This window comes from Anolis sagrei, chromosome 4 (assembly GCF_037176765.1).
Source record: "Anolis sagrei isolate rAnoSag1 chromosome 4, rAnoSag1.mat, whole genome shotgun sequence".
NCBI classification, from domain to species: Eukaryota; Metazoa; Chordata; class Lepidosauria; order Squamata; family Dactyloidae; genus Anolis; species Anolis sagrei.
The window spans coordinates 204710415-204734757 of NC_090024.1; the positions used below are offsets into that span (position 1 = coordinate 204710415).

Consider the following 24343-nt stretch of genomic DNA (forward strand, 5'->3'; position numbering starts at 1 on the left):
ATGCCTCTTGATTGGATTACAATTCTTGGTTCAAGTTTTCAAGCCTTTGGATTATAGTTTTGTACACGTTTTTGAGGCTTTGGATATAGTTTTGCTTTAAGTGTTGAAACTCTTGGATTATAGTTTCTTGTTTTTAACTTTTTGGGATTTTGGATTCATATTCAAAGTTGGTAATTGCTATTTGTTATGCTCAAGAATATCAAGCTTATGGATATAACTTTGAAAATGCTTTTACAGTCTGGTTTTCAATTGCACCTTAGTGATTGCTAAGTCTGCTGATTTTGGAATGACTTTTGAATTATCGTCTACTCATTTTTGAAACTGCCTTTTCTATTATATACTCTTTTCTCAATAAAGTTATTACTTACTATTGAACTGTCTGGTGTTTGAGTGAAAAGGAGTCATGCAGGCAGCTGGGATGTTAGCTTCCCTGTGGTCTGACCCCATGTTGGTCCAATAATTCTGCAGAGAGCATCTATGGGGATTGTGCAGCAAGTAACCTCATTCTTTCATGTGCCTACATAGCTGCCGCACGGGGAAAAGACAATTAAGAGGGAATTGTGTCATTCAGCCTCCCACCAGGATCCTTACAGATGTTGATGGTCTGTAGCTTGATGAGGAATTCACTCAAATGACTTGGAACTGAAATCCATTTTTTGTCTTAAACCTCTCTCTTTTAAAAACCAACAAAGAAATGCAACTGTGGGTATGGATAATAGGGCAGGTAATTCAGCCATTTACAGTCAAATGATGCTCTAGAGATGTGGGCTGTTCAATGTTAATGATTTTGTGTGGGTATAATTCATGTGATTCTGTGAACTAATGCTGTCTTCAAAATGAACACTGTTGGTGGCCAATTGGATTTTTTTTTAAAAAGGAGGAACTCTTTCACTTGAAAGATGGCTCTTTCAAACCAAAAGAAGAAACAGAGGTACTACAGTGTTAATATTTGAGCCCAGACCTGTAGAACATAGAGCTGAGCCAGTAATCTAACAAGACAGCTAAAGGTTATTGTGTGTTTTCCGGGCTATATGGCCATGTTCCAGAAGCATTCTCTTCTAGCGTTTCTCTTGCATCTATGGCAGGCATCTTCAAAGGATAATCTGATGCAGATGCAGATGAAACATCAGGAGAGCTTCTATACAATTTGAAACTTCTGTTCTTCAGTTTAGGAAATTTATACAATATGTAAAGTAGGGACACAGAAGTATTTATTCTTTCTAACTCTAGCTTTAAAATGAGTTTTAAACTCATGTAAATGAATTCATCTTCAAAGAATTTAGGGCTCTTCCACCCAGCCCTATATCCCAAAATATCAAGCCGGAAAATCCCACAATATCTGCTTTGAACTGGTTTATCTGAGTCCACACTGTCATATATTCCAGTTCAAAGTAGATAATGTGGGATTTTCTGGCTTGATATTTTGGGATATAGGGCTGGGTGGAAGAGCCCTAATGTGGGATTTTTTTCAGCTGTTTGGAAGGGATCTAAGACACCCTAGGGAAAAAAATATTGGTAAAAGGGAACGATATAAATGTGCTATATAAACATTTAGTGACTGGCAGAGAGTTGTTGATATAGGAGAAACAGCTAGCTGTGTCATAGACAGAACAGAGGCATCATTTATTTATTATTTATTTATTTAGCAATTTTGTATACCAGTCTTCTCCCCTCTATCGGGGGACTCGGGCCGGTTTCCAACCATAAAATCACAAAACAATCATTAAAAACATCATATAACATATTCAATTAAAACGTTATAATAGCAAAATGCAATCACATATTAACAATGGTCAGTCATCATAGTGAATTCGTTGTCCATCATTCATCATCATCTATCCAATCACAGAAATATTGATTCACTTGTCGAAAGCCAAACCCCATAGGCAGGTTTTCACCTGTTTTCTGAACGACAGAATGGAGGGGGCAGTTCTGATCTCCAGTGGGAGAGAGTTCCAGAGTCGAGGGGCCACTACTGAGAAGGCCCTGTCCCTCGTCCCCACCAGATGCGCCTGAGAGGCTGGTGAGACCGAGAGCAGAGCCCCTCGAGACGATCTTAACAACCTAGATGGTTCATAGGGGAGAATACGTTCGGACATCTTCCAGACGTCTTAGTAGGCCCTTTCTACACTGCCATATAAAATCCAGATTATCTGCTTTGAATTCAGCCATAAAACCTACTTAGTCTCAGAGAAAGTCAAAGGCAAACCTCTTCTGAACAACTCTAAGAAAACCTTTGGTAAGAGTTGTTCATTTTAGAGTTTCCAGAGGTTGGGAATGACTTGAAGGCATACAACAACAAATCCCATTATTTATTTGTATATTTAATACAAAAGTCTCAAAAAGGCTAGTTTACAATTTAATTGCAAGTTTAATAGATTTAAAAAACAACAACCAGATGGAATGGACATAGAAGAGCAATGTGAGTTTAGTTAAAATGGTATTTTAAAAATATAGGTCATGATCTCCACACACTTAATAGAAATGCTTCAGACATAGTCCCAGTTAAGCCTACCTGAAGACAGCAACCCATACAGAGCATATAGGAGCTGCCAGTGAAAACACACTGCTATGAGTAGTCATCTGTCCCAGTTATGAACACAAAGGAATATGAAGAATGACTTTTAAGTAAAATGCTAATAGCCAGGCAGAGTCATATTGGAGGAGGCAGTTCTAACACTATCTTGATGGTATCCACTAAATGTAAAGAAGAAATCAACTCTTCCTCCCAAAGTTCTCAATGGGGACAGTTTCCATATACTTGTGCATGCATATTGCTTGGATTTCAAGCAAGCTTGCTAGCTATATTCCAAATTTTCTCCCACCATACATCTTTCATTGGCTGAATTATAAGGAGTATAGAACATATTATAATTATGTTGGCATATTGGCTCCCTATAGAGAATCCTCGTCATAGCAGTTTAAATGAGTATTACATTGTGAAAGTATTTCATTACACCGAGAATGATGTTGAACTTTATGAAATTCTTCTGGAGAAGCCATGAAAAGTCTGGGCTCACTAGAAAGGTATAGTCACAGCTAGCCCAAACTTTTGGCAGAACAAGGTAAATACTTCAGCCAGAAGATTCTGGGAAACAATAGTGAAAGACTTCCAGTTATAGGTCCCAGACCTCCAGGCTGTTCTCTTTATGGCGAAGGAACACTGTGTCAATGTAAGTGTTGAGGAAAATTTGAATTGACAGTATAGCCAATGTTTTTGCATGGGCTGGAGAGTGGTGTTATCTTGTTTAACGCAGTCCAGGGCTGTAGCTACCATGATAGGGGTAGGCAAAATTGCTTCTGTCCAGTAAGAAATCAAACCTATCAAATATTCCTGGAAAGACTGAGACACTGAAAACCATAGCTACGTACAATTCCTGTAGCTGTATTGGCTTGCTAACTTTGGATGCTTATATTTGCATTCTCCTGATAAATTTGCCTGCCCCCTTTCTTTACATATGTGAGTTGTGTTTATGTACTTCAATTGAATTTTCAAGTATGAAGGGACATTTCGTGATTGAGGGAGGAGAATTCTTATTTGGGGGGGGGGGGGAGGCAATGACTTTACCCCCCCCCCCCCAACAGTCTAGTATAAACTTTATAAAAAAAACTGTGTGTGCATAATGACATAAGATTTCGGCTTCTAATACTTGTTTCTTAGTTCACAGCTTGGTCATTTGCACAGGGGGATAGTTCCATAGTGCCATTCCTTGAAGGTACAAGACAGCTGGTTTGTAAACATCACCAAGCGATTATTGCAAGAAATCCTCACAATCTCTGAATTACTCCCTTGTAGTTCTCAACTTAATAAAAACCCAGGAGCACACAGATGTATGTTTCCGGTGCCATACACCACACAAAAGAATACAAAAGGACAGGGAATATTCAGTCTGGCATGTTCAATACTATATTGCCCATTGCAGCAAATTGCTTCTAGCTCAGCAGAGTCAGGCTGCACCTTTCAAGAATGATTTAAGTGGCAGCAGTGTGGTGGTAGGAGGGAGGATGGCTCTCCACATTCCACTGTCTGGAGAAAAAAATCATACTTTTTCTATTGTTTCACATGCAGGTATATCTTACATTGTCATCAAAAATGGAAGCCCAAAAGGTGAACCCTGGAATCCAGGGCGCCATAGGAACCAACAGGAAGCTTGCAATGTCCTTTCCCCTAGTTTCAGGGCAGCCCTTTGATGAATTCACATAGATGTTACATAAGAACCACATGCACCACACACACTCCATACCTCAGGCATTGTCCAAACATTGTTACCATAATCCTCTCACAATGCCCTGAGAGAGACAAAGGGCAAATAATAGACTTCGGAAGAACCACAGAGTTTCTCCAGACATTATCTGATTTTATTCCTGGGAACATTTCCTTACCCCAGATTGCTTGATCAGAACTCCTCCTGGGGTCTGAATTGTACTGTGCCAACATCCTGGGCACTTCTTTGTCTACCTGGGTGGCACCCATTTTCCAGGCAGGAACAGAACCATTCCAACCCATTATCTCTCACCCAGCTGCATTCCTTTTCACCTGCCCATTTTTTCTGGGCAGATCAATAAACAGACAAAAGGCTCCAAATAAACCAATGAGAGTTTATTAAATTCCCCACCATGCCCAAGAGCCAATCAGAAACAGCAGCAGATGTTGCACCTTCTCCAATCAAAAGACAGATCCTAGCCAGCATCCATCAGAGCCTATCAGTGACCAGCGTGGCAAAGTATCTTTGTTTTGAAAACTGTAAAGTGCTATAAATAAGCAATTATGCTTATATCTGTCTTGGGGCATATACTCTATTGACATCCTCTTTTGACCAAAGCTGAATAAAGCTTCTGATATTTGGCTTCATCCCATTTGTGTTTCATTTGATCCGGGGAGGACCTGCTCTCGCTCCCGTTAATTGCACAAATGCGGTTGGTGGGGACAAGAGACAGGGCCTTCTCGGTGGTGGCCCCTTGCCTATGGAACACACTCCCAAATGAGGAAAGATCTGCTCCCTCCCTCCTGGCTTTTAGAAAGAAATTAAAATCATGGCTTTGGGATCAGGCCTTCGGACTGTTTGTAGAATTTAAAGGACATGGACTAGAATGACAATATGACTGGTGAGACTGTTTTTATTATTTATTGTTTTAATGATTGCTTATGTACTGTCCAATTATGATTTATGATTAATTGTGGTTTTATTATTGTGGTTGTTATGGTTTGGCATCGTGTCAGTGTCCAATGTATGGCATTGAAGTTTTGTCAGTTATGTGTAAACCGCTTTGAGTCCACCTAGGGGTGAGAGAAGCGGTATAGAAATACTGTAAATAAATAAATAAATAAAACTTGATGCACCGGGCTCCAAACCAGCAGTCTTTATGGTAACTGAAATCACACAACACCATAACTCATATGAAAATGAACACATCCTTGAAAACTTTGGACAGATTAATGTTTTTTAATAGTCAGACTCCAGGGCTAATCAGAAGTTTTAGCACAGTTACTTGCTTTGAATTAGAACTATAAGAACACCTCAGACTGGAGGCTGTAGCAGCAAAAGTAACTATTTTTGAGCTCTGAACCTACCCACACAAGTCTATGTAAGAGCAGAACATTAGGCAAACTAGAGTCAAGGAAGAAAAGAAACTAGTAAGAGAATACATGGTGTATTTGAGAGTGGGGTTGTTAAAATATGAATCTTAAGATATATTCTGCCCTTGACCTTCCTTTGTGATTGGTCTGAACACTGCATTTGGCAATCCTTTAAAATATTTGCAAGCTGCAGATGCAGAATCTGTGCCTATGGAGGACTGACTGTACATTTTAAGTTTCCTTTATGGATCAATGCCTCTTATTCCACAACAAAAGCTCCAGACCCTTCTCTCCCACCCTCTTCACTCAGCAGTTGAGTGCTGCTAACTCTGTTGTCAGTATCCTGTTAGTACTTTACAGGAATGCACTCCATTATGCCAGACTGCCCCATGGGGTAGAAGGCATGCTGTGTATGTATCTCTCTTCTGTCTAATGAATTCCCCAAAACTCCTCAACATTTCTTTTCCGTACAAAAAGGTGGGATCTCAGAATGACATTGGCTCTTTAAAGGGCTGTTTGAAGCATGGCATCACACAACTTTACACACTATAAATGGGTCCAGTTCTAAAAGTGGAGAAAGTGGAGAGAGGGAAGTTTGACATATGTTCATTCCTGTTAAAGGCAGAATCAGGAGAAATTTTCCAATTAAAACAATCTGACCATGCAGTAAAGTTCCTGCTCCACAATGGTTTTTTCTTTTATGATTTATTTACTTTGTCTGAATATAATGTCATTTAATCATCTCTCTTCCTCATGCCCCATAACTCTGAAATTCTTTAAAATTGATTGAAAGCAAACAACTCTCAGAAATATGTCTGGGTGATTACACTGTATAGCAATATTCCAAATATTCATTCAAAGCATCAATACTAGTGTGAAATTCCCAACATTCTTCACAATTGGCAGTCTTGACTAGTCTGCTGGGACTTAAAGTTTGATCACATCGATTCATTGTATCTTAGAGTTGGAAGGAACCACAGGTGTCTCTAATCCAACCCTCTGCATACAGCAGTCCTAAAAGATGCCCCTTCAATTTCTGTTTAAAAACATCCAAAGAAAAAGAATTGATCCCCTAAGGTAATCAATTCTACTTCTTGACAGTTCTTACAGTAACAAAAGTTCTTCCTTATCTCTTTTCTTGTAATTTGAACCCACTGATCTGTGCTCTAGTAGCAAAGTGCCTTTGCCCAGTTCCAGCTAGTGCATCCTAAGGAAAGTGAATTCAGCCACAGTGATCTATGTCTTAATTACCTCTTGATTACATTACTGTAATATGTTCTGCTTTGGAGATGCCCTTGGAAAGTATGGAAAAGCTGAAAGCGGTACTGTCAATCATGCAATATATCACTAATCTTGTACCAACTGTTCTGGCTTCTAATTTGTATCCAAACAATTTTGACCTATGACATCTCATCTACAGTTATCTGAAATACCATACCTTTTCCTAGGAGCCCCTCCAGATTCTGAGAAATATAATCATCCTTTCCCAATCCCACTTGGTGAGAACAAAATATTTGATTTTTTTTAGTAACGCCTTATGAAAGGGAGGCCAAGCTCTCTCCATCTTTAGCATACCTGGTTAATCACCAGCAGCAATACATCTTACCAGTCAAAAGGCTGGCAGTTCGAAGCCCAGGTTGAGGAGAGCACCCAAACTTCAGCCCAGCTTACAGTCCACCTAAGCAGTTCGAAAACAGCTGTAAGCTGTGAGTAGAGAAATTTGTCGCCGCTTAAGTGGAGAGGTATTTTGCAGCACCATAAAAGAAATACAAAAAAATGCCAGCAATCAAAGGAAGGAGGAAGTCTGTGATCAAGGTTCTTCATCATATAGGATGGAGTGACAGCACCCCACTGTGGCCAGAATTCAGCACAACCTCCAGGATGCTGAAGTTGGAAAAATGCCAACATAATACCTCTATCTGTTGTCTGTCTTGTCTGTTCAACGGCATTGAATGTTTGCCATGTATGTGTTCTATCATTCACCCTTGGGGTGATAAGGGCAGAATATAAATGCTGTAAATAAATAAATAAATAAATAAATTACTGACAGAGAAGCAATTAAATCTGTATTATTTGGTCAGGCCTTTAATCTACTTTTAATATATTTCATTTCTGCAATTTCTGTAATTTTATTGCACACCGCTTTGTTGTCTGATGGGTAGAAAAACTGCAGGTTTGTGATAGAACATGTCCACCAGTCAACAGGTGACTTGAAGACATTCATATACACAGACTACAAATTAGATAGAAATATATCCCATCATATTACAGTAAAAATGGTAATAAGTGGTGATTTTCCATTACGTAGTTGATTCAATGGTTCTGCTTTAGTTAGGATAGTTGGGATAGACCTACAAGATTTTGGCTGATATATAATGTAATTTTAATGGAAAATATAGGATTGTAGAATATTGGAATTGGAATTGGAAGGGAGCTCAAGGATCAAGGATATAAACTGAAGTTCTTCTAAGGAAGAATCTACATTGACACCATTTCAACTATAAAAGCAGAATGCTATGTCATTTTACAAAGGTTTTGGTCTTCTCTCAAAGAGTGCTCGAGTCTTATCAAGCTACAAATTCCAATATACATCATTCAGTCATGGCAGTTAAAGTGGTATTTATTTATCGTGTCAGGAGCTGACCGAACAGTTGCGTTGCATTTTTTAACAAACAAACAAACAGACAAAATACAGTTAAAGTGGTTTCAAAGAGCAATAATTTTACAGTGTAGATGTATCCTAAAATATCACCATCCCACTTTTTAAAGACATTCAAAGAGGGAGAGTCCATCACCCTCAGAGACAGTCTATTCTGCTCTATGCCCCCTTTAAAAATAAAGGAATGGACATGTATCTGATGACTAGAGCACACATCAATAACTCTTGTTAGAAGGTTTAGGACCTTGAGGAGGAAGTAGCAAGCATGCCATAAAGTAAGCTGAATGGCATAAATGTTTATATCTTAAAGTAGTTCTTCCTACCACCATCTAATTCACATTTTTTTTCTCCAAAGCAACCTGACGTTTTCTAGTTGTGCTGTTCCATCCATAACACCATCACAGTGTTGGTTGCCTATTAAGAAAGTTGCAATACTGAGGGCTATAAAATCATTGAGGAAATTGCTCTACTTCATCAGACACTGGCCTGAATTCACAGGTAGTCCCCTTCCCACTAATGTAGCTCTATTGAATCTGAACTTCTGTAAATCACACTGGTTCAATGAATGTCCTCTAGTTGAGATTATCAATAGGACTCAGGCCATTAGTTTCTGTGAACATTGTACCCAACATATTGTGAGAATTAAGACTGTCTTAGAAGAACTTCTGAAAACAACATTTTCTATTATTGCATGCAATCATTTAAATATGTGAAGCAGTACCTGCACTCTGGAAAAGGGATGCCAGTATAGTGTGGATCTGCTAGTGCTAATGAGGTTGCATTCGTGTACACATAGAAAAATCAAATGGGAATTCTGTTTGGACAACCAATTGTCCAACCAGTTGTTTAGTGGTATAATACAATGAACATCTAAATGCAGAAACCTATTCTGAAATGGTTGTGCAACATGTTATATGGGTTATATTCAAAACTGCTTGCATAACTGACTGCAGAACCCCTTGCACAAGTTTAGTATGGTGAGGAACTACAATAACATGGCATGTAATCTGCAAGAAAAAAAACCTAACATTCTTTGCTGGTTGCCTCCAGGGTTTTCTTTTTAAATGCAGAGTCATGACTGAATGCAGAGAAGGCTTGTCAACTTGGCTTGCAGTTCAAAAACAATGAATCCAGGCCAACTTTAGCTCAGCATGGAAAAAAATTATTTGGTTGAAAGGAAAAGCTACTTTGCTCCAAATTGTTTCAGGAAACAAAGTATTCTGATGGTCTTACTACCAAGATCCAGGCACATTCATGTGTCATACTGTGTGCTACCTAAGTGATCATTCAAGACTTGAATTGCACTGTAAATTGTTTAATGTTTCGTTTAGCCAATACTAGAGGATGTTTAATGTTATCAAAATCCTATTATAGACAAAAGAAGCCATGAAGGGAAATTAGCCACTGCATTTGATTCATGACAGTTAGTCACACTGATAACTCTGTTATTAGGACTAATAACCAACTGACATCTTGAAAGTGGATCTAATGTATTGGCAAAAAGTGTGAGCTGTGGAGATGGAAGATCCAGATTCTGATCTTACCTCCTTAGCTGTGAATGCTTTTCAAAAACCTTTGACAAAAGTTCATAAGAAGGAAGTCTCCACAATAAGTGAGCAACAAAGTCAAATTATGAAGGGCAGAAAAGAATAATTTATGAAAAATAAACAACACTTTAAAAAATCTCAGTCTTATCATCCTCAGAATGTCTAACAGTGCTGTTGTATGGATAGTTGAAATATGTGCATCAGTTTTAAGGCACTCAAAATATACTATAGAATTCATAAGAACTTTCATTACTTTGAAAAACTCAACAGTTAAGATTCTGTATTAACAGATGTAACTAGAACAACGGAACTCCATTTCTTTTTACCAGCACTGCTAGACCGACACCTAGGTCTTTAGCCAAGCAATAACCCAACCAAGGGGCTTCTGAGGCATCACTGATGGAGGTACTGGGAAATGATGATTACAGGAAGTATTGAGACCAACATCTGAAGGATCCCTAAGGTTCCTGCCAGAGCTGCTTGTCTCAGTGTGCCCTGGGGACAGAAGATCACTACGATCATCATTCTGCAGTCTTCTAATCTGCAGCACCTTAGCAATTCTTCAGTTGGATCACTGCTTGGTACAAGAGAAGATTTGTGGGGTCACATTTGGTCAGTAATGGCCATAAAAATGAATCCAAAGTTTCAGTTTGGTTCAACAATAGTCCAATTAAGTGAAGTTATTACAATTTATATTAATATTACACAGGGAAAATATCTTAGGCTGTATTTTGTCCCTGTATCTTGTCTTACTCCAAGATGGTGGGTCACAGTACCAGCAAAATGGCAGTTTTAATTATGGTGTTAATTACAGCATTAGACTACAGTTGTGTGTGCCTATTAGGCATGTGCAATCGATTTAAAAATGTTTCAAAAATCATTACAATTTAGAGAGCATTGGTGTTTTGTTTCTAAAGTGTTTCTAAAGTATAGTTACTGAAAATTTCATTATGCATAATTACTATCAGGGACTCATTTCTCCCTCATTTTAAAGCTGTTGGAGTGAAACTTGTTACAGTAGTAGAACACATTTACCACTCTTTTCCCATAAAGTTTCAGTACATTTCACTTATCCACAGATTTTTGGAGAATTTTCAATTTTTTTAAAAACAACATCTTAAAAAAAACCCAAGAGCTATCTCCTTGAATTTTCTATACAATGACACAAGATACCAGGGGATAATTTCACTCAGCTTTTGCAAATATGAATACATCTACTGATTTTAAGGATTCTTTAAAAGTTTTGACCAAAAAATGTTTTTTTAAAAGCCACAACAACTATTTAATGGCATCTTAATCAGTTATAGCCCAACCACACTATGATTTGATGATACAATCTAATATTCTGTGCCACTTTTCACAATTCCAATACAGAAATGTTGTATGCTCTTGTGTACTCAAAAGATTGTTACCATCAGTCTGAACAAAACCCACCCTGAGTTATTTGTTGATCTCTACATAAGTATATGAATTCTACAAAACTAGTTTCTCTGCCTAATGCAAATAAATCCTTTAATGGTCACATCTTCATCTTAATTAAACAAGTGGCCAGTAGCCTTGAGTAATGAGCAAGAAGAGTAAACTATTCAAACTTCTGCAAAAAAATAAATATTTAGCATCCTACAGTTATTGGTATTGATATTGGTCCCATGGATGTAATCCAGACCCTGCTTCTCCAGACCCTTTGTACAGCCTGAGGATGTGGAATGTGGATTTGATTAAAGGAGAGGCACAAGTCACCAGGACTGTGATAGATTCTTCCCTCTTCTGTCTCATTTATAAAGGTCAAAGTAGGTTTGGTCAAATGGGTAAATGTCTTGCTATAGCAGGCAAAATATCTAAATTTTAAAAAACTTTATTTATTTATTTATTTATTTATTTATTTATGATATTTCTATCTTGCCTTTCTCGAACCCAAAAGTGACTCAAGGTGGCTTACAACCAGGCTGCCATTTCATGCCTTTTCATGCCATTTCATGCCATTTCATTCATAACAATATACACTTAAAACCACATTTAAAACAGAATTAAAAAGTACATACAGTAAGACCTTTAAAAACATATAAATCCAACACCTTCACTGTATTGGTATTGATAACTTTATTTGTATTACCCCCTATCTCCCCAAGGGGACTCAGAGTGGATTCCAACATACAACGCCAAACTTTAAATGCCAACACCAAACATTAAACAACGCCAAAAATTAAACATAAAACAAACAAACACTGACATAAAATACCAGAAAAATCCCACAAATGAAAACAACATTAAAACCGAACATCAAATTCAGGCCTAACATACGTAAATATCTTGGTTACACCACACCTGGAATACTGTGTCTAATTCTGGACACCACAATTGAAGCGAGATGTTGACAAGCTGGAATGTGTCCAGAGAAGGGTGACTCAATTGATCAAGGGTCTGGATAGCAAGCCCTATGAGGAGTGGCTTAAAGAGCTGGGCATGTTTAGCTTGCAGAACAGAAGACTGAGAGGAGACGTGATAGCCATATATAAATATGTGAGAGGAAATCATAGGGAGGAGGGGATGTCCTAGTCTCCAGTCTCTGTTGACTGGAGACAAGGACATGGAGCAATGGCTTCAAATACAAGAAAGAAGATTCAACCTTAACATGAGGAAGAACTTCCTAACTGTGAGAGCTAATCAGCAGTGGAACTCTCTGCCCCAGAGTGTGTTGGAGGTTCCTTCTTTGGAGGCTTTTCAACAGAGGCTGGATGGCCATCTATCTGGGGTACTTTGAATGCAATTTTCCTACTTCTTGGCAGGTAGCTGAACTGGATGGTCCATGAGATCTCTTCCAGCTCTATGATTCTATGATTAAAGAAAGCAATTATAAGACCAGTTTTCAGTACTTCATTTCTTGGCAAAGTGCTTGAATATGCAGCCACCTTCCTGTTCCAGGAGGAAATTGCTTATCTAGCCCCATTTTAATCTGGCTTCTGTCTTGGCATTTGGAATTGAATAATAATAAACTTTATATATACCCTGCCACCATTTCCTACAACGGGGACTCAAGGCGGCTTACATGAGGCCAAGCCCAAGCAGCAAATTACAATAAAATAAAACCAAAGACACAAACTACAACACAATGAAATACATAAAACATATGAATACAATAAGCAGTATAAAATACAATAAAATACAATAACCACAATCACAACCACAAAGAATGGGACACATGTGCAAGATAAAATGATAAAAAGCCAGGGTGAGATAAAAAAAAATGGAGCAGATTATTTGTGAGGGAGAGCTCATAAAGAAACAGGGTTGTAAAAAACAGGCCTTCATACAAGCAGGGGAAGTGTACTCCAGGAACAAAAACGTAATAGTGTATTATTGTGTGGCTACTCTCCAAAGGCGCAATGGAAAAGCCAGGTTTTAAGATCCTCCTTGAAGGTTTCTAAGGTGGGGGCTTTACTAATCTCTCCGGGCAATGAGTTCCAGAGTCGGGGAGCACAGAAGAGAAGGCTTTCTCCCTTGTACCCATGAGACAGGCCTGTGATACTAGCAGGGACAAAAGGAGGGCCTCCCCTGAAGATCGAAGAGCTCAGGCTGGTTCATGGAGAGAGATATGGTCATGAAGCAACTTTGCTTGCCTTAGTAAACAGTGAATGCCAGGAACTTGATGGGGTCAGTGATCCCCTGCTTCATTGGTTCTCCTGGATCTCTCAGCAGTTTTCAATAATATTGACCATCTTACCTGCTTTGCTCAAACGGATGGGACTTGAGGGTATTATTATATTCTGGATCTTTTAATTCTTTGCTGAGTGATTTCAGGAGGTGGTGTAGGTGTACTGTTGTTGGCATGAGGAATCAGTAGTTTTTATTTTTGTCATGTTGTTTGGCATATGACTGAAACAGTTGGAAGTGGTTGTCCATAGTTTGGGGGATTTGGGGGTCTAATGCTAATCACACCAAAAATAATTCTACTTCACACTTATCCTGAAGAAAGTTGTTTTCATTCTAAACCAGTATCAGTAACAGACTGGGGGAAGGTGGGAGAAAATGAGCTGGTTGCAAACAAAGAAGAGGTATTTCTGCTCTATCCAAAATAAACAAGGGAAAAGGAATTCAGTCTGTTTTTGGTGGGGTTATCCTGAAGATACAATGCTTCAATTCTGTGTGTTCATCAGGATTAAGCCCTTGGCTTGGAAGTTTAGGTTTCTGCAGCAGTCAGGACTATATTTGCATATATAAAACCTGTGTGCGTTCTTCCCCAGATATGTTTGATTTGGCCATGGTGACACATGCAATATACACATATCCAATTAGTTTTACACAGGTCTGCCCTTGCTCTGAAAATTCCGTTGACCCAAGGATCTGAAGGTAGACGACCTCTCCTTCCTAAATTGCCAATAGATCCTGCATCATCAGATCCAGGAGTGGACCAGTTGCTCATTACTTCTGGCTGCAGTAGTGTGACTTGATGACTTGATGACAAGGGAGAGTCGCCATTAGGCTGAGAATTGCGGTATATAAGCGAAGTAATAAATAAATAAATAAATAAATGACTCCTGGGTATCCCACACTTTTCTCTAGATATTAAATGGATGAAGAACCAACATTTATCTTTTTAAGTAGGCTTATATGCTCAGAGTCAAATATCCCAAGATGAGTGTATGGGTAAAACATTACATTCCAACCACGTAACAAGAGATCTGTCTTTTGCACCATTGTTTGATTTGAAGGTTCTAATAAAACAAAAACAGAATAGATCCTGCAAGCCTGCCCCTCACCCCCACCCCTTAAACAATGCATAATACGTGATCTTCAAAAGAGAGCAGTTTTTGAAGGAAGAGAGATTAAGTCAATACTATGATGTTCCGCCAATAATGATTTGGTTTCCATTTGTGGGCAGAAGTCTCTCTGGCTGATAACAAAACCAATTTGAGCACCATCCATGAAGGCCACTTAAGTTAGTGTAAGGCACAAGAATTGTAAGGAAGACTGTTCCTGTTGTTCGCTGTCAGAATATGAAAGCAGCAGGAGCGTATCACTTCTCTAGCTGTCCAACTTCTTTATCGGATGACCTTGGGGAAGTGACACTCTGTACCTTAGTCATTTTCGAGCTTGATTGTTTGAAGTTAAAAGACCTTACATACAGTAAGTGCAAAAATGACTGGTTCTGATTGCAGCAGGAAGACTGCAGAGTTTTCAGCGAATGTAATCTGGAGAGAGATGATGCAGCAGATGACTGCTGACCCCCTGTCATACTGTCATTCCTAGTACAAAGGTGATAAATCTCCTGCAGGGAAAATATATCTATTTATTCATTAGAGGAAATTCTTCTGAGCGTGGGGAATAAATGTCTACACACAGCTAAGACTTATCCAGGTAGCTTTGCATACACACACACACACACACACACACACACACTACCATGGAAACATTATATGGCTATTAGTTATTGCTTGGCAGTGTTACTTTTCTGAATTACTACCCCAGAGTCTCATAACCAGCATGACCATTGGGCAATGCTCAAGACCCCAGTGAGCCATGGAATTCATTGGGTAACTCGGGGGTCGAATTTTAAGTTACATGAAAAGAAAGACAATTATACCAATTTTCTCCCAACTGATTGAATTTCTATTGCATTCTCACTGAAATTGAATATTTTGAAATGTTGTGGAGGGATTATCAGCTTTTCTAATAATGTTGGGCAAAGATAAAGGGTTATTTGGGGGGGGGGGGGGAATACATCTCTTGTTTCCGTGCAGAGAACATATTTTATGCAAAACTATCCACAGAATAAATCCTCCACATCACTTTGTAATATCAAATACCAGGATAAAATTTCAAAAATATTCTTGCTGTTCTATTATTCCCCCTGATGGATCTTCCCAATGGTTGCAAAACCTGTTTTTGACTTGGGCCTGCCTCTCCAGATTGTTGTTGGGGGGATAAAGTGTGGAGAAGGAGAACCATGGATTCACTGAAGGCAAGATAGGATATACGTGTAAGAAAGTAATTTTTAAAGAGTTCATTGTGCCCTATAGTAGACAGTGGATCCTTATGCTTCTGCAATGGAGGCATAGCTCTGGTATAAAACTCTGTGAACGTTCTTGAACCCTGCTTTTATTTATCCTGTTCAGCCTTATCTTAGGCAAAGAAATTACCTGAGCAAGTTGGAAAAAAACAACATCAAACCTTCTAGAAGTTACTTTGCTCAGTAACAGTTGTAGCCATATTTCAAGACCTTCAGTGATCCATTTATACTGCTAGGTGTTGCATGTTTAATATGAACAATATAGTGATACAGGCATAGTAAATAATCCTTTATTTCACCATGAAAAACAGATCCAGGCTGCAGAGGAACTCAGGACAAATGTCAAGCATTGTTGGAGATAGTGATGTGGAAATAAGTTCAAAATCTCTTTAACATTACACATGTGTAGTGCTGTGTTTCCACTTTAACCACCATGATTCTGTCCTATGGATTTGCAGCCTTGGTGGAGAACTCTAATAAATCTTCATCAAACTACCATACATAGGATTTCATAGCATCAAGCCATGTGAACTGAAGTGGAATCACAGGGATATAATTGTGTAATGTGAAAAGATGCCAGGAAAAGAGCACAACTTTTTACTGTACAAAAGATATACAGGCCACCAAATGTTGATGCAAACTTACCAACTTCTAGTGAGTTGAATTCATTACATATTGGCAAGAGGTTTGTTAATTTATGTGATTATATTATTAAAAATGTTTATGGACAGATTATAATATCTGTCCATGAACAGTATGTGTGTGTGTACATTAGCTTGCTTCAATATTTCTTCCTCCCTTTCTTATACCAATATTAAAACTCCAGGCTGCAAGTAAAAGGAGAGAGATGATGTCCACATTTAACTGTTTTGCAGCTTTATTGCACCCTAGTTAAGTTTTGTGTATCCAATTTAAAAAGCCTTAATTACAGCTGTAAATACAGATTCCAGTATGACATTGCACCCATCTCAGATAAGGAAGCTCTCTCTGAGAACAGGAATCTTCTTCCTCTCACAATTTCAGAGGAGAAGGAGGACAGAGAACTTATTTCCCAACACATAAGCATCACTTTACCTTCTAGAAAGCCAGTCTTCTTAGGATATGCAACCCATGCCTGTGAAAGCTTTCCCTTGTCTTAGAAAGGGGAACACCAAAGCTGTGCCTCAGAACTTAAAAGATCTTTCTCAAGCATGAGAATGATGTACAAGCAGTGAAAGTTTGAGGGTCACTTGAATTTAGGCTGTGTTAAGAGTATGGTCTTGTTATCAGCCACTGAGATATTGTCTTCCGGTTGCATGCTTTTGAATTCAATTCTTCAACAGCTTCCATCCATACAACACTATTGAACCAACAAGTATATCACTGTTTCCACAGTCTCCCATTGACATTTATGGAGGTCAACATAAATACAAGCACATATGAGAAGATCACTCCAACAATGAGCTTCTGCCACAAAAGAAAACACTCTTCTTATTAAGTGTCTGTACAACATATAGTGTATGTTGCTTTTGGTTCTTCTCATTCTATATGGATTCAGTCATCCATACATCCCCTGGAGCCAAATATCAATAGAGGCTCTTGTGCTCACATAATATTTAGGAGTGTTTCACACCCACATGTTTTCTGATTTGTGTTTTCATGACAAAATAAATAGGAATATTATTTTAGATTTGTTTGCTCATAGTGAAAAACTCATATTTAATATTTTATCTTCCTATGGGTTAAAATCTTAATGGATAATGACTATCAGTCCACAATGTATTATCTACAAATGGACAATACCATGTATAGAATAAGACTTTGCAACTTCTGTCCACCAGCCATAACAATTACTTCTTTTCTCATCTACAGGATTGTCTAGCAAAAGAGCTTCTTCATAATTTTTTTAAAATCCCAGAACAACATTTTATTCTGAAAGAATGCACATTTCCACTGCATTCCCATTACTAACATTTTCCTCTATTGCTATATATCTCACTGATGAGTCAATGGGAGCACTGGAAAAGTTAACTAGGAGCCCTGGCAAGAGTCAAATGTTGCCCAAATCTTGTACTCATAGAGTTCAAAACAGCCTGACCTCTATATAATGAGGTCATCCAGGTCTGGAGCAAATGACAGCAAGCTGGCGGAGTCTTTATGTGTGTTCCAAAAGGAGACTGCAGTAGGAAGGGTGAGCTAGGCCTTATCGGGAACAGACAGAGCTAATGACTCAAGAGCTAGAAAATCATTATCTCCCATCTCATCTTGTAAGCACTCCAGAGGCATAATAGACAGAGAGCTTGGAAAGTGACTTGTCCTATGTGCCAGTCAGCCAGCTAAGAATTAGCAGACTCATCGCTTGCAATTTCATGCTGCAGTCCACCTCCAAAAAGTTAGCCAAAGGTTTTTCAAAATAGAAGATACAAATGGTCTGAATCCCAACCTTAAGCTTCTCCCTTCCCTTTTGCAAAAAATAAAAAAAATACTGCACTGAAAGTTCACCCTAATAAGTTTTTCCATGCAGTCAACATGGGTACATTGCTAAATTGATTCAGAAAGATTTGCGTAACTTCAATGGCACATGCAGTCTTTATAAACCAGCAACAAGCCCATTATTGACATACTTTCCCCAGCAGTTACAGTCAGGTAGGTGGGTTGTTGATCACTATGTGTGCCATCCAATTCACACCGATGACTGCACAACAACTACTTGTGTACACAATCGCGCATAGCACCACAATGTTTGGTCCACCCTTATGCAGTACTGAATTAACTCGTCTGAGACATGATGGTTCCAACAACAAGCAGCACCTTGGTAGAAAGACCACTTTCAATCACTAGCCCCAAACTGTCAAATGTAGCGACCCATCTCCTTTATCATGGATTGTCCCTCTTCCTCCTTTGAGTCTCTTTCACAATGCCCCATGACTGGACATGCTTGAACACTGGCACAGCTAGCTTTTGGTGCAGTGAGTTGTTCTTTGCCCAATACAGTCTGCTCTTCTCTTTTGGGAACTATCATCCTTTGCTGAACAGTGTCATAGAGGGCTGAGTCAGCATCTCTTGCAAGCAATGTCAGGGAGTGTGATTCCATGCCTGAACTATTGCAGACAGGAATAGATCTGAAATGCAAAGGCATAGTCTCCCAGTATACACTGAAAGGATCATATAACAACACACAATGTGTTATACAGACCACTTGAAAAGAGGCTTCTCAACCCTTCTAAGCCTCACATCTGCTGAGTTTGAAGACTAGGTTTTGAATGCGCAAAAGGTTCGCTTCCCACGTCAGGAAAGTTAGCGGAGCACTCTCTCCAGGGAAGCCAGGCAGAGACGCATTCAGTGGGGACATATTGCATCAATAGCACAGTGCACAAGCAGGATCGAAAACCAAAGGACTGCAGATCAGGTGAGTGAAGACCCACGGTGTGCCTGATGCCCCATCTGTGGTGTTTTTGTGACTCGGAGGACATGCCAAAGAGTGTCTAGGTTAATGGTTGCACATGTGTAAATATATCCCCACTGGGGATATGTACTTGTCTGACCCTGTAACTGGCTGTACTGTATAACCTTGATAGGTATGTGTATGGGATGGGAGGGTATAGCTTATGCCACATGTTCAGCCTTCACACCAGTGGCGCAGTGGGGTAAACCCCTGTGCTGGCATGATGCAGGTTCGAATCCGGGGAGAGCGTGGATGAGCTCCCTCTATCAGCTCCAGCTCCTCATGTGGAGAAATGAGAGATACCTCCCACAAGGATGGTAACACATCAAAACGGACGTCCCCTGAGCAATGTCCTTGCAGATGGCCAATTCTCTCATACCAAAAGCGACTTCAAGCAAGTCACTCCTGACACGACCAAAAAAAAAAGTATGTACACCAGAGAAGACCCTTCTCTGTAAAAGACAGTAATCCAACAATGAAAGGTACACATACCACAAAAAATGTCCTCCCTCCTCCTCAAATGCTTTCCATTTCAGGACAGAACCGACTTTCTGTCGTTCTGCACCAATCAGAAGTGAACTACCGACCAGTGCCTGAGCAGAAGCCCTTGGACCAAGAGAGCTGTCCATTCAGCACTTTCCGTCAAAGGAGACCAAGCCGACCGCCTCGTCAGCACCACGGACAGCGATTCCCTCGCTTTCCTATAGGAATCTTTCTGTGGAATCCAATCCCGTCCAGCCTCCCTCTCTCTCTCTCTCTCTCCCTCTCTGCAGTCTCCAAGCCACGCGTTTGCGGTTTTTCTTAAGGTTGTTCCTTTCTTCTCCCCCCTCCCCTTTCCTGGCTCATCTGCTCCTTTTGTCCCAAAGCCTTCAGAGAGGCAGAAGGAAAAGGAAAGGAAAGAGGTCCAGCTCCAAAGTACATCTGTGAGAAAGAAGCCAGCAAAGAACAAGAAGGAAAGTAAAACTTACTGCTTGTTGGCTTGGAGAGGCACACACAGATGCAGCCGGGCGCTCAGATGGGGCTGGAGCCTTGGAGCCGGCAGGTCGGTCCCTGCAAATGCTGCAGTTGCTTCTCCCCTCCCCTCCCCTCCCCTCCCTTCCCCTCCCCTCCCCTCCAGGGCTCCCGTCCGACGCTGCCTTCTGCAGAGCTCCAAGCCCATTGGCGGAGAGGGTGGCTCAACGCGTCAGGCTCCTGCATTAATTGAACAGGGGCTCCCTCCTCCTCCTCCTCCTCCTCCTCCTCCTCCTCCTCCTCCTCCTCCCTGGTGCAGTTCAGGAGCCAACCCTTGAAGAGGAGGGTGGAAGCCCCTCCTCTCCATCCCAACTCCTTCCCAAGTGCCTGCAGCCAGACTTGCTGAGCTTTGCAGTCTGAAGCAGGCGAGGAGGCGAGCCAGCCGGGGGGAAACCTGCCCGATCAATGGCAAAGCCTGCGAAGTCAGCTGCAGTGGCAGGAGATTGAGGAGGGGGTAAAGGGAAAACTGTATGTGTGTGTGTATGGTGTTTGTATGTGTGTTAGCAGCAATTTCGTGGCTCGAAGTGTAGACCTCTCCAACACCCCAAGGAGGGGAAAAAATCGACTGTACTATGAGCATGGGTTGATACACTTGGGGTGAGGATGCTGAAGGGGAAACGGTGCCTTTTCTGGCCATGGGCTAGCTGCTCACACACAACACCACACGTGCTCTCCCACCATATGTGTGGTGTGTGTGTTAGAAGCGACTTCATGGCACACCTTGCCAAATACCCCCAATGAAAAGGAATCCAACGCATGGATTGATAGTCCTGGGAGTGTTTGCAGGGCTGCTTCAACAGCACAGATAGCCATAACAAATACATTCTTCTGCAGGCAGCCACCTGTCCATAAAGGGGAAGGCAACTTAAGAAGGATATCCTCATCCCGGCTGCATTCAAGGTCAGAGCAGAAGATTGTGATTATTAATATGCCCATCAAATTGCACGCAGACAGTACGCTCTGCACTTCTCCATAATTCAGACTCAGGGCACTGATAAATCTGTTAACTCAGAGCAATGAATCTATACTGCTTTGCTCTAAACTACCAACAAATGCCACCCAGGCAGAAATGCAGGTCCCCCCTTAATCTCAGTGGTGTGTCCTTGATGGTTTGGCTTGCTATTCATTTTTCTTTTTCATTATAAGGATTAGCTACTGTGTAAAAAGGCAAGGTGCAGTGCAAGAAAACAAGATCTGTAATTCCATTGCCAGGCATGAATCCAAGCTGCCCATCCTGGCACTGAATTTTTCATTTACCAATCCTTTCCTTAATTATTTGGGTGCAATTATGCTGGGGAAAGTGGAAGGGAAAAGGAAGAGGGGCCGACCAAGGACAAGATGGATGGATGGCATCCTTGAAGTGACTGGACTGACCTTGAGGGAGCTGGGGGTGGTAACGGCCGACAGGGAGCTCTGGCGTGGGCTGGTCCATGAGGTCACGAAGAGTCGGAGACGACTGAACGAATGAACAACAACAACAACAATGACTGTGAACCTCCAGCCCCACACACTGATCCCTTTTGATTGCTAGCCACAAATACTTAGGATCTGCCCAGTCAAAACAGTTGGCCTTTTCCAGCCCCTTTCATTTAACAGATCCAGAGCCATATAACACCTCTGTGCAAAATCCATATGACCTTTGCTTGAAGACACAAGTGATAGCATGAGATAAGAGTGATGTATAAGAGAGGAATAAAACCAAATGCAGAAGGTTATAGTATGAAAAGCCGGCCTGATTCAGACCTAGTGACTGGCATCCTTGTAGTGGCCTAAGAGAAAGAATTGGAAGTTGCAATCACAGAAAGGCAAAGAAAAAAAAGTAATCCTTTCAGACCTTTTAATGTCCCAAGGAATGGTATTGTCTAATGTGCCTGATCACAGGCACATAGCCAAAAACTTTCATGATGTCTCCACCACTCATGAAATGGTCGTAAAGGGGTGGCACAGATAAAAGGCAATTCTGTGGGAAGGGAGAGGAGATCCATATTATAGTATGGAATGGGCAGAACTTTATGTTCCATCTCCTGATGCAGGATCTTTTCCTGTATTCATTCCCAACTATGCTATGATTTAGCTGTCAGTCCACCACTTACCTTAAGAAGCACTGATGCCATGCTCTGATTTAGCTGTTGATTAGGCACATATGCATAGAGTGATGCATGCATTTGAGCACTGGGCATAGTATTTTATATCCCAACACAGCAGTCAAGCCTGTTTGTAGGAAGGGGCAGATGGAAGCCTGTTGCTCTGCACTTTGAATACACCAAGCAACAGAAGTGCGCAAGATTGCTTGTCTCTGTGCGTCAATTGCCACCCTTTCCTTCTTCCATACAGTTATTTATTTTGCATTTACAGTAGGTCATCTACATTTGGTTGACGTTATGGGTGCAGGATCCCTGCAAAAGTGGGAGAACCACATTTTTTTTAAAAAAAAAACTGTTGTTTTCTTTTTTCCTGGGAGAAAACCTCTCTAAGAATCTCTAGGTTCTCCAGTGCAACTCTGTGGTCAACTTCTACCATATCATTTTATGGAAATTGACCAAAGATTCACACTGGAAGATCTAGAAAATGCTAGAGAGACCATATTAATCAATTCCACAAAATTAAGTCTGCAAATGTGAAGGGCCAATGGTATTGGGGGTTTTTTTCTGCTAGGGAAGAAAAGAACTTTCTCCAGCAAATAACCTGGTTGGGTTTATCAGGTTTACCATTCAATTGGCCTGTATTCAACCATTGCCCTTAATGGCTTGAAAATGCAACTTCTGGTTGTTTCCTTTCCTTTTCTTTGCTCATAAGGTTTCAGCCCTTTTGTTTCAGACATTACTTGTTCTTTCTCCATGTCTCACCAGAATGGCCTTTATGCTTCTTTTCTCAAATGCCTGAACATTGCAATAAGCTCCCAAATGGTTGAAAGAGACAGAGTAGAAGCAGTTAAAGATCTGGTGGCATTAATGAGATGGACTGCTGGCATTTGAAGCAGCACATGCTTACCTGGAAGTAAGTTCCACTGAATTCACTAGGGATTATTTCTAAGTAGGCTGGCAAAGGATTGTGCTGAAAGGTAGGGGGGATTTTTTCTATTTTATCATTTTTTCTATCTTCCATAATTAGATGGTGACAGAGCAACGGATCTGGAACAAATTGGCTTCTAACCAGCAGGAGTATGAAATGAATGTGTTGATCACCACTTGCTGTTTTTTCCTGTTTCCCCCACTTTTAAAAAAAGCTATTCTCTTCATCTTTCCTTTTTTCTTTCTTTTCTTGTCCCCTCTCCTGTTCCTTTTCTCATTTAGGCTTTCATGCTTATTTGATTATCTCTGTGTGTTGTGTATAGAAGTTTAAAAGATGAATAGACGCTATTTTTTAAAAAAAAACAAATTCAGTTTTTAATTGGGGGAATACTTTTAGATCAGATTTGATATTTCAAAGAAGAGTCATGGTGTGTAATAAGATGTGCATGTGCATGTCTGTGTTGTTTAGCACAGAGCTTCAAACTTATCTGATTCAGGGGGCTAGCATGTTCCCTACCAGTACAATACAATGCCAGTAGAATATTGCTATCTATGGAGTTCAACCCTTTCTCTCTTCCATGCTATAGAGCAGTAGGCAGTAGCTTATAGACCAGGCATGGGCAATCTTTGGCCTTCCAGGTGTTTTGGACTTCAACTCCCACAGACCATCATTTTGAGTAGCATTAGTTTAGCATAAATCATATTGCATGATAAATATGAATCAAGGATAACAAAATGCCAGTGTATCTATAGATAGAAATAAAGTGCTTGTTTCTGATCCCCAGAATGAGCAATGTGGGTGCAAACCAGCAGAAACATGGAATTCCCTCACTTAGTCTACAGTCTGGATGTATAGGCTATATTACAGACTCAGCAGGTTACAGGAAAAAGCTACAATCTTATTCATCCTCCCTCACTGTGCATTTAGTTTTTAATGAGAGCTGGGGCATATACACATCATTTATTCATATGTTATATTTTTATCCCTTCCTCCCAAGAAGGTCAAGGCAAGGTTCTCTCTTTCCTGTGCTCTCCTCACAACAACCCTGCAAAGCAGGCTAGACTCAGTGGTTGTGAGTGTCTCAAGGTTACAAAATGAATGCCAT

At 40.2% G+C, this 24343-nt stretch overlaps 1 protein-coding gene across 4 annotated transcripts in view; it reads right to left on the minus strand.

The window, feature by feature from the left end:
• Positions 1–20309, minus strand: part of SYT2 (synaptotagmin 2) — a 198694-nt gene extending 178385 nt beyond the window's left edge. For all 4 annotated transcript variants that reach the window (XM_060772521.2, XM_060772523.2, XM_060772519.2 and 1 more), the window contains exon 1: positions 20184–20309. The gene's annotated coding sequence lies outside the window, so the exon portion shown is untranslated. The remainder of the gene's footprint in view (positions 1–20183) is intronic.
• Between the last annotated feature and the right edge of the window lie 4034 nt (positions 20310–24343).